This window comes from Saccopteryx bilineata, chromosome 5 (assembly GCF_036850765.1).
Source record: "Saccopteryx bilineata isolate mSacBil1 chromosome 5, mSacBil1_pri_phased_curated, whole genome shotgun sequence".
Classification (NCBI taxonomy): Eukaryota; Metazoa; Chordata; class Mammalia; order Chiroptera; family Emballonuridae; genus Saccopteryx; species Saccopteryx bilineata.
This window is the reverse complement of record NC_089494.1, coordinates 146,950,935-146,961,394: the sequence shown is the minus strand read 5'-3', so window position 1 is coordinate 146,961,394 and position 10,460 is coordinate 146,950,935. Positions and strand designations below refer to the sequence as shown.

Below are 10,460 nucleotides of genomic sequence, written 5' to 3'. Positions count from 1 at the left end.
CTAGAAATCAGAAGGTTGTGGGTTTGATTCCCAGTCAGGGTACACACAAGAAGCAACCAAAGAATGCACAACTGAATGGGAAAATAAATGAATGCTTCCCTTCCCCCTCCCCTCTCTCTCCCTTCTTCTTTCAGTCTCTCTTAAAAAAAGATCCATAAAAATTAATTCCTGGTGGGATAGCTTGGTTGGTTGAAGTGTCATCCCAGAGTCAGAGGTTGCTGGTTTGATTCTTCAGTCAGGGCACATACAGGAGCAGCTAGATGTTCATCTCTCTCCCCCCCTGCCTCTCTCTTAAGAAAGAAAAAGAGAAAAAGAAATTTAAAAGATATAGTTTTACCCTAACCTAGAGGGTGTCTGCCCCTGGCCAGGTTACTGCTCTCAGAATTTTCCTGGAGGCTAAATGACACCAGGTGTAGCTGATCACGCCCACAGGGTTAGCTCCCCTCCCTGGTGGGTGGGGCTGGCTCAGGGTGCACAGAGACTGAAGCTGTCCATTCTTGAGTAGGTCGTCAGTACTCTAAGTGGAAAAGGAGTGAGTGGGTGTTGGAACCAGGGTACAGATGTGGGGTGGTGAGACATTTTCCACTCTGGTTCAATGAAGGAGACTGGCTTCAGCAATGGGTAGAAAAAAAAGGGGGAAATGGCCATTTCCCCTTACTTTCCCATCCTTCAGTGACAGTCTCCTGTATGCCTTCCCAGCTCAGGAAAGTCCCCATTCAGACTTAGAATTTGACCTTGGAGGGCCATTAGGTAGGCCTTTCCCCGGATTCTGATGGTGTGTAGGGAGTCATGGCACTCCTGACAGGGAGAAGAAGATATCTCTGTTACCTTTCCATGCTCAGTTCTAGCTTCATTTCATTATGGTCCAAAAATACATTCCCTAGGGTTTCAATCCTTTGGGGGTATTATAGAATTCTTCTAGATCCTGGCTCATTTTCTATGTAGCTGTTCTGTCCATTTTTGGGGGGGGGCAGTGAAGTCTCTATAATTGTGGGTTTGTCTATTCTTTCAGTTGTCAGTTTCTGTTTCACATATTTTGCATCTCTGTTGTTTGGGAAAATACATTTAGCATTGCTTTGTGTGGAGTGACCTTTTTCTTTTTTCTTTAATCACTATAAATGTTCCTCTCTGCGTCTGGCAATTTTCTTTGTTCTGAAGACTTATTTGCTATCAATACACCATTCCTTCTTCCTTTTGTATAATTAACATTTGCACAGTTTATTTTTTTCTATTCTTTAATTTTCAGTCCATTTCTACCATTATATCTGAGAGGATTGTTTTGTAAGCAACATGTATTTGGGTCATGTGTTATAATCTACTCTGCCAACCTCTGTTAATTACTGTATAGATAATAAACGCACTGTCTTGCCTAGTGTGCCCTGGATTGCAGCCTCAGTGGGGTGTGCCTGTCCCCTGGGCCCCCTGGGTGCTCCTTCCTGCCTTCCCACCAGCTCAATCACTGTCCCTTGGGGACTCTTTGGGCTCCATTGCTCCCCAACCAGAGAGCGAGAATAAAACGTTTCATAGCTCACACTGGACACTTTGCTGCTCTTCTTCCTCATTTATTTTCACCAGTAGCCATCCCCTTTCTCAACAAAGTTACAATGGTAGAGCACTTTCTTCCTTTCAACAGGTTAGTGACAAGTGGACAAGCCCCAAATCAAGATTCCCTACCAGTGCCTCTGCTGGGCTTTGTGTACAACCCTTGAACCAAAATGACCTTGGCCATGGAGGAAATGTGAAGTCTCAGCATTTAGCATTGTCATTCCCCGTTTGTGTTTTCAGTGGTTTCCAGGCTGGGCTGTGGGCCTCCGTCTCCAGTAGGAGCTCAGCTCTTGCAAATTATTTCCCCCTTTTATGTGTCTCTTTAGTGATGTGAAGGCAACAGTGACCAGGGACTTTGTCTGTGAAGGCACTGGGCAGAGGACAGTGTAGGGAAAAGATCTGGAATTACCCAGCAGTGTCGGAGGTGAGTCTGAGTTTGTGTGTGAGGGTGAAGACGCTGGGGAGGGAGCACATGTGGGCAGAGACAGCAGCCGGCTAACCTGGTTTATTTCACCTGGACCAGAGGGCGGCCTCTCCCAGGTCTGTGCGGGACAGAAGGGATGACTCTGCCCCACCAGCGTATCATCAGTTCTCAGCCCACAAAGACCTGTTTGCCCTTTGAGATGGAAATAAAATTTTCCAAACTTCTTATTTATTATTATTATTATTATTATTTACCTCTGAGTTGAAAAGCATATCCTCACCCTATGCGTGTGTCAGCCAGTGAGTAAACTCCTCTTTGGGAGTAGACATTCTGCAGGGTCTCAATAGCTCCTAGAGAGTGGAGTCTCTAGTTCAAGTTTCCTTGGACTTGAAGAAGCTTGCGTTTAAGCTGGTAAGGCGTCTGAACTGGGGTCACTGGGGTAGACATCCCTGTGGGGACAGATATACAGTTCTCCAGTGTCTTCTCTTCTTACGGGTGCACTCCCCAATGTGTGCGTGCGTGCCTGTGTGTCTGCACTTGGGTGCGTGGTGTTTGCAGGCGGGGTTAGGAATGACAAGCAGTCTTTGTTCAGTGGGCACAGAACAAACATCAAGTACTGACTTCCATTAACACAAAGTGTATATCCAATGCGTTTATTCATTAAATTCAGATTCAAACGAGACACATGGGTATGGGCTGAGGGTTTGTGTGGGCTCTCGCCCTTGTCCCGTGGGAGACCAGGGATGATTCAATAATGGGGAATGGCAGCCTGAGGTCAGTGGAAAACAGGCGACAGCAACACTTGTTTGGCTTCGGCAAGAGTCCAGCTTAGGGAGGAACAGGTCACACAGGCAGGTTTTGGGAGATGGGACCTGACAGGATTTTGTCGTTGGTAGACTACTGCCAGGTGAGGGACACAGGACTCCTGCGCGCCCTGGAGGCACAGACACTAGGGATTATTATCAGTTGAGGGGTCAACGTCCTATTGCAGTCTGTCACTGTAGATCCACGCCAGTTATCTGGCGAACAGCCAGTAAAGCACGACCAGGACGCTCAGTACCCCGGCCACGCATAGCTTCCTGGCCTTCACCCACGCGCACAGCTGGCCCAGCAGCCGGCGCCCCGGCAGCTCCTGCTCGCTGTGCGCTAGGCTCTCGGCCACCCGCCGCCGCCGCCGCCGCCGCTCTTCGGGGTCCGCGCCGGCCAGCTCCTGCGCCAGGCAGTACTAGCAGTTGGTGTAGGGGGCGCCCGCGTGGTCCCGCACTAGGCGCTCCACCACCAGCAGCAGCTCCTGCACCTGCGCCTCTTGCCCCCGCCAGCTGCCCGATTGTCGAAGCCGCACACGCGGCCTCCGCACTCGGCCACCAGCGTCCACAGCGCGCGGTTGTCCGTTTCGCGCACGTACTCCTGCAGCGAGTCCCCCGCCAGGTCCTCTTTGCGCGTAAACAGCACGACGGTGCGCGCCACCACGTCGCCCCGAACAGCGCCTTAAGCGCGCTCACGGCCTGCCGATCCTGCGCCGTGAAGCGGCCCAGCTGAGTCACCATGGGCAGCGCGTGAGGTCCAGGCGCCGACAGCAGGTAGCAGCGCGTCCGTTCCTCCTACCCTGGGTCTGTCTTGGGGACTAGGGAGCTGAAAAGATCCGGGTGTCCATTACTTCCACGTGCCACTGGCGCCACCTGCAGTTCCCTATCTCGCAAGTTCTGGTCACCGAAGTGGCTCCGAGTCTGGAGAGGAAGCGCCTGAGACCCAGAATGCTGTTTCCAGTGGCGCTCTTCCCTGCTCCTGTCCTCCCCACTAGGAGGAGTCTGAGCCGGGACTCCTGCAGGGAGAGCATGGACTCTTCAGAACCTGGAGAACAAGTGATCAGTGAGCTTCCAAACCTTGAAGCAACTTACCCTGGTTACCTGCGCGTTCCAGAGCCCTTTGAACAGAGAACAATAGTGCTTCAGCTCTGCTTTCCAACCAAACCCTACTGAAGTCATTGGTCAGAGCTTTCTGAAGTGTGGGGGATCTTCACCAGCTATTACTGTCGCCTCTAGCGTCACCACGTGCACCTGTAGATGCTCAACACCTGGTGGGCATTTCTCCAGAGGATGCCCCTTTATTATCCCAGGAATGATTCACCTGCCTTGTTCTGATCATTCACATTACAGAGAGCTGTCCTTACTTGACAGCTTCAGTGGTATCTGCCATGCTACTCCCACATTCCAGCCTGAGGAAGCAGGGCAAGAGGGGCAGTAGATTGGGGGTGAAGGGCTCTCTGAGTCCCAGAGACCCTGGCCTTGACTCCCAGCCCCATTATCAGCCAGCTGTGCTACCTTGGAGATTGCTTATTTAAGTGTAAAGTCTTTGTGCAAAAGTGGGAATAACAGTATAGAGTTGTTTCTCCTGGGGTTGTTGAGTGGATTAGATGAGATCACCTCTTTTCTTCTCCCTTGTCCCTCTCTCTCCCACCTGCTCCCTCCCGTCCCTCTTAAACCTGCTGTCTGCTAATAAGACACCCGGTTAACCTTCCGTCCTGGTTCTCAAACTTTCTACCTGGTGTCACATTCCCTTTAGTGCAGGGGTCAGGAACCTATGGCTCGTGAGCCAGATGTGGCTCTTTTAATGGCTGCATCTGGCTCGCAGACAAATCTTTAATAAAAAAATAATAACATTAAAAATATAAAACATTCTCATGTATTGCAATCCATTCATTTCCTACCGCTCATGTTCATGGTTGCGGGTGGCTGGAGCCAATCACAGCTGTCCTCCGGGACAACAACAAATTTTTATTGGATAATGCGTAATGTACATGGGTTGTTGTATGGCTCTCACAGAATTACATTTTAAAATATGTGGCGTTCATGGCTCTCTCAGCCAAAAAGATTCCCGATCCCTGCTTTAGTGCATGATCTGATATTCTCTACATTCTCTTCTGTGGTGTTGAGAGTGGGTTTATTATCCTTATTTTATACTTTGGGAATGGAGGCGCAGGCTTGTCAAAGAAGTTAATATCTCCCAGCTGGGCAAGGGCAGAGATCCCGTTAAAATGCACATCTCAGGGCTCCTGATGTTTCAGCCCAGACACTTTAGAGACCCCTTTGGGTCTTGTATGTTCAGTCCAGAGTTTACCCCCCCCTCACTACCCAGAGCTCACACCTCGGGGCAAGTATGCGGTGCGAGCTGTGTTCTTACTATAGGCGCTTTCTTCATCTCTCGCCATCTTCCATCCTCCCATGCTCACCTGAAAGAGCCTGCGTACAATTTGTTTATTCATTTATTCATTCATTCATTCCTCACATAGGTCTCACCACCTATAGTGTGTCTGGCAAAATCCAAAGAGCGGGTGACACCTGAGTGACAAAGTCGTGGTTCATGCTCCCCTTGAGCATCAGAATTGAGGGAAGAACATTGGAAGGGTCTGGGCTGGAGGCGGACTGATGCTGTGAGCGGGTTTGGGGAGATCAGTTTTGTCTTTTTAGGAATGAGACTGGAAAAAAGCAGAGAGGAGACAATGACACTTATTCTGTGACAGTGAGGAAGCTTCAGAAGCTAATTATCCCAGGTGATTCTATGTTGGTGACCAAAACTATACCTACTAAGTTTTCCCAGGACATTCAGCAGCCGGGGGAGACTTGGGGGAGCTGTGAGAACCAGAACATTTGCTCAGCGATCTAGGGGACCACTTAGGGTCACTATCCTGGGAGACAAGCAAGAAGAGATCTGGAATGTCGGTTTTGGAAGTTGGAAAAGAAACGCATGTCCCAGGTGATGTGCAGAGACTCAGACTCTGCTCCTGGAAGCCACATCACTGTCCTGTCCCAGTGTGTCTGATATGGTAGGTGTGCTGGGGAGGCTGGGACACCGCCTCCTGCTCCTGACGTCCCACCCCCAGAGCTGCAGCTTCCCAAAGCAATGGTTTCCCCCAATCAGTCATCACTTCATGCAGTCGGACATTCTGTGCTCCCTGAGACCTGAACACAGTGCACAGCATCCTCAGTCTGCCTCCCCAGGCTCAGGACGGTGACCCCCTCCCCCACACACACACACTCATATGCTCCCCAGAGAGCAGACTCCGGGCCTTTCCCTGCCATCTCGTGCTCCCACATCTGTGATGGGTCAGCCTCCCTGACATCCTGTTCTATTCCTGCCTGTGCTTCACCTTCCATTCCAGATTCCACCCCTTCATGTCGTCTACCTGGGTACCGCAGGTGACTGTTCTGTGCTGTTGCACCACACAAGGTACTTCCAGGGAGAGGTGGGCTGAATACCTTCTCTCTGGCCAGAGGGCTTAGATGACAGGCTGGCCTTGTCCTCAGTCCAACGTGTTTGTGTCTTTGCAGGAACTTGCCTGCCTCTGTCCCCAAGCCTCCAGTAATGTTCATGCCTGCCCCTGGACCTTATGTGATTAGTTGTTTGTGTGTAGAAATCAACACATGCCTATGACCAACATCAGAGCAGAAATGGAGAAAAAGCAACATCTTCAGAGCAAGGACCAGGAATTTAGCTAGAGCAAGGAGTCCTGGTCAAAGGTGGAGATGAGAAGCTACAGGGAACTCCCGGGCCCCGCGGGTGGGTCCTTGAGGACTTCCCACAGAGTTTGGAGTGGACTTTAGAGAGTTCTGCAGTTCCAGAGAGCTGAGATGTGGGGTTACAAAACACACATTATTATTGAAGAATGGAAAACATGTAGCACCCTGTATCTTAACCCTGCAAGGGACTGAGTTTATGCACCTTGTCCAGGGCTTCCTGAACTCCCTGTCTTTGGGAATTTTTTTAAATGTGTATTTCTTAGATATTTTCATTCACACACCTGTACTTTTAGAACATAAGCACCCCATACCCCCAGTGGCCTATGATTCTGGTGCACTCAGTCTGCAAACTGAGTTTCTGAGTAATTTTTCCTAGTCCAACCCGTCATCGTGCAGAGGAGGGAACAAAACTCAGAGGGCTGAGCCGCCCACACAGCCCTGGGCAGCTTGCATTGGAGAGCAGATGTGTCAGGGCACTGGTGGGGCAAGGGTTTGAAGACCACGTTCATGGCCTTCACCTTCTCCTGCAGGCTGCTTTGTGGACACTCGGAAGGGAGTGGAGCGTTTCGGGCGGTTCAGCCCAGATGCACAGAACTTGCACTTTGTAACTTGTTCTGAGGTTAGACTTGCTTATGTGTTCTCAGATTTATCTTTGCCTGTACCGCATATACAGGTGGGGACTGTTTGGCACCTTTCCCAGCGTGCTTTGGTCCCTACAGGAGAGCGGGCAGACACCTTCCTTCCTGGTCAGGGGGGGTAGGGCAGGAGAGGGTTAGCCCCGAGCAGAGCATGGCATCCCGGCTGGAGGAAGTGTGCACCGCTGCTCCTGACCCTGCTCTGTGTGCCACTCAGCCCATCCTCAACCACCTGGGCGTGTGGGGTCACCCTCTCTAGGTCTCACTCCCATCCTGGTACCTAGGAGAACGAGAATGTGGGCGCTAACTCAGCGAGCGTCAGGAAGGCTCTGAGTGTTTCCTGATCCTCACAGCTCCTACTCCCCGGGGCTCCCTTCCCGTTGGGCTCATCTGTCCTGCAGAATGGGTGGCAGGCTTTGACGCTGGCCCTGAGAAGCCCCTGACCTACTGCTGTCCTCTGGCTGTGAGTGCAGCAGGCTGGTCCTCCCAGTACATGGGGAAGTGTCCCGCCTCTCAGACCTCAGAACACAGGAAGCTTGGGGAAGGGGCGACCCAGGGGTGAAAATGAAAGAGACAGGGACATTGGCACTGAGGCCATGGGGATGCAGAGTTTCCACTGCCAGAGCCTGCTGTGGACAATGGTGATGTTTTCCGAAGGTCCCTGTGACACCAACAACTTGTCCCCAGCAGGGGCTCTAATGTCATTAGAGGAGAAAGCATTCCAGCCTCAGAACGCATCTATCTCTAACTGGAAGGTTATACTGTGTGACCAACATCTACCCATGCCCCCCAACTGCTAGCCCCTAGTAACCACCATCTACTCTCCAGTTCTGTGAATTTGGATTTTTAAAATTTCACATAAAAAGTGATTTCATATAGTCTTTGTTATTCTCTGTGTGACATACTTCACTTATAAAATGCCCTCATGGTCTAATTGCAAATGCAAAGATGTTCTTCTAGTTTTCAGTTGGGGTCCCAGGAGCCCGTTGTCTCTGGGACAGAGCCTCTGTGGGTAGAGAAGGACTAGGGTGCTGCTGGCTGTACTCACTTGGTGAGTCCTGCAACTCAGACTGGAGGGGTGAGAATTGCTGCCAGCCTGCCCCTATGGGTAAGGTGCCATATTCCTGATGAGTAGCTGAGGGGAGAGGGAGCCCCATCTTCCTGAGCACACCTGCCCAGAGTAGAGTTGGGGAGGGAGGAAGGAAGTCATGGCTTACATACCACAGACTCCCACTCTTCTTACTAAGTTTTAGTAGATTAAAAAATTAATATTTTTTCATTTGTTATATGACCTAAGAGCAAAGTTTAGAGACTTTAATTTTAAAAATCACCAGTTATGACTGTTCCACTAGCAATGTCTGAGGGCTCCCCACAATGCTGTCTGGAGTGGAAACCCTGGCGGTGGTTTCAGATTTGACGTGGGCTACCATGCTGGCTCTCCTCATCGTCCTTCCTGCGGAGCACTGGGATTTGTACAGTTTAGTTTCCCCTTTCTGTTCCATAGTGGAGGTGAATGCCACACTGGTAAATGGAGACCTAGGTGCTGGCTGCCATTGTCTTCCAGATTGCTATCTTTGTCTGGAGTCCTTGGCTTCCCACCAAATGCATATATGTTGTACTAGCAGACGATAGGAGAATGCCATGTCTCCGCAGATCTCCACATAGTCATTGATGAGCAGGGGATGTGGCTCTGGCTCTGCTCTCAATGCATATGTGTGCATCCTGTCAGGATGAGCTTCCAGGGGTTGACTTGTAGGACAGCACAGGGCCCAGTACTCAGAGGGACCCTCACATGGTTTAATGCTCCGTAATGTCATCTTGAAATGCTCCATGAGTTTTGAACAAAGGACTGGGTACTTTTCTTTTGTGCCAGACCTTGCAAATTACATAGCTGGTCCTGACCTGTCTTCATTGGAAGTCGGAAAACTGTTACCTCGGGCCATTAAAGTAACCACATCATTAACACCAATAATTGGTCCTATGATATGGTCATTAACACCATCATTTCCAAAGCTAGCTGCTTCTGTCCATGGATGCTCACCCTACTGTCCACAGCTTCCTGCCACATCTGGTCCTTTTAGTATCTACTCTCAAGCTTAAGCACTGACTGATCAGATTTCTCAATCTAGTGAACCAAAATGTATAATACATTCAATATTTTTATGATGATCCAACAGAAAACTAGAACATCATGTCAACTGTGACCACTGTGACAGCCTGCCTCTCACCTGAAAAGTCTCGAGAGCCTGTTGATCCAGCCGCTGGGTAAATCTTGGATAAGCTGCCTGTCTGGCCTGTGCTGGGAGACAGTAGGAGGGTGGGAGGGAAGGGTGTGTGCTGCCTTGTCGGTCATGCCGACTTCCAAGCTTGCAAGAGCCCTGTGGGAATACCCGGAGAAGCTGTGTGATCACTGGAAGACTTTTCTCCAGCCTCCTCTTCCTCTTTTACCCTGGATATCAATAATTTAGATGCCTTTGGATTCATACTTGAGTTTTGTTAATGTCTAAACCAGTAACTTGAGACCCTCCTGAAAGACCACAATCAAATCCCATATAATATAATCACTAGCAAGCACCCTGAGGTTACACAAAGTCACAGGCCCAACTCTCTCCTCTCAGAATCCCCTGCGGTCTCCCACTGCACCTGGGAACATGCCCAGAAAGTGTCTGGCTTTCTGCACAAGACTTAGTTCATTCAATAAGGGCTTTTTGGATCTACCATATAACCCAAAACACCGACCGTAGCTATGGAAATTTCGGTGCCAGAGCGGGCACACGGAGGAAAAGGTTTCAACTTGGTAAAACTGAAGTAGCCAGCAGGTTATGGGGCAATATTTCTGTCCCCTCCCTCACAGTTAAAGCATAAGCACCAGCTCAGAGGGCTACTTTGGAGAAAACCTGAGAGCTGGTCAACCTGTTCAACAGACGATGAGCCTGGCTGAGAGGGGCCTTGAGGACAGAGCTGTGAGGGCAGGAGGCCCGGGGAGTGAGCAGGGGGTGCATCGGGTCTGGGAAGGGACCAGGGACTGGCCCGCAGCACAGCAGAAGATGCTGCCAGGGTGGTGTAGGGTGAGGAGGGGAGTATGGAGACTTTTTAGCACAATGCCATAGGGCTCATATTTAACAGGATAAATTTGTGCTGACTGGTGAATCTTCACTCATCTGTGCTTGTGACAGACTGAGAGCTGCCTGAGAAACCTTCCTTCTCCCTCAGTAGGAAATTAGTGTCCACAAGGTGGGTCTTCAGAGCTTGACTGTTTAGAGCAGGGGTCGGGAAACTTTTTGACTGAGAGAGCCATGAACGCCACATATTTTAAAATGTAATTTCGTGAGAACCATA

At 50.2% G+C, this 10,460-nt stretch overlaps 1 pseudogene; it reads right to left on the bottom strand.

The window, feature by feature from the left end:
* Nucleotides 1-2,677: 2,677 nt before the first annotated feature.
* Nucleotides 2,678-4,020, bottom strand: LOC136306368 (GTPase IMAP family member 1-like; annotated as a pseudogene).
* Nucleotides 4,021-10,460: the final 6,440 nt, after the last annotated feature.